The sequence below is a fragment of the Salvelinus fontinalis genome, chromosome 29 (genome assembly GCF_029448725.1).
Source record: "Salvelinus fontinalis isolate EN_2023a chromosome 29, ASM2944872v1, whole genome shotgun sequence".
Lineage (NCBI taxonomy): Eukaryota > Metazoa > Chordata > Actinopteri > Salmoniformes > Salmonidae > Salvelinus > Salvelinus fontinalis.
The window spans coordinates 2707605-2708658 of NC_074693.1; positions in this window are offsets into that span (position 1 = coordinate 2707605).

Sequence of the window (1054 nt, forward strand, 5' to 3'; positions counted from 1 at the left end):
CTGTAGTTAATACAGAAACAGAATGGTCACCTCGCCCTTGTTCCTGTAAACAGACTTGTTCCTGTAAACAGACTTGTTCCTGTAAACAGACTTGTTCCTGTAAACAGACTTGTTCCTGTAAACAGACTTGTTCCTGTAAACAGACGAGGGATAGGCGTGGAGAAATGCAACCACTCACAATCACAGACAGTCCTGGCCACAAACTGACCATCCACCGGTCCAAAATTAGAGTTTTCAATGCTTTTTAAAAAATATTTATTTATTTATTTACAATGTACAGTAAGTGTAAACAATTTTTTTTTAAAAACAAGGCAAAACAAGTTCGCATTTTTAGTATCTGACAGGGCAATAAGAATAAGGTATCCACAAGTCACATCAACAACCTCAATGTCCTGACAAAAAGAAAACACACACAAAGAAACGCTCCTCCAATCCGTAAATCACAGGGGTGTCAAAATACAGACTTATTTTTTGTTTTAATGAGAATGCCATCAGCGGGTGGACAGTTCAAAGTAAGACCTGGAATGGAGCGCAAGCATCCCGTGTGTATTGAATTGAGTTTTACCTCATTTCAGAGAGCACGGCACGTCTCCCACCCAATATTTATAAGATGGCGGAAACTGCCATCCTCCAGTTCTGGAATATTAGCCGTCGAGCTAAAACAGTTGTGTAATAAGAAACAACCGACTGAATTCTTGACGGGGGGCAGTCAGTGTCGTTTAAGATGAGGGAGGACACGTGTTTTTTAATGAGCATGGCCTTATTTCTATTACAGCATATTGGATGACTCTCATTCATTATACCATTCACCCAGTTCAATGTAACAGTGATAGGTTTAGGTTACTGTCATTCATATTCACCCAGTTCAATGTAACAGCGATAGGTTTAGGTTACTGTCATTCATATTCACCCAGTTCAATGTAACATCGTTAGGTTTAGGATACTGTCATTCATATTCACCCAGTTCAATGTAACAGTGATAGGTTTAGGTTACTGTCATTCATATTCACCCAGTTCAATGTAACAGTGATAGGTTTAGATTACTGTCATTCAT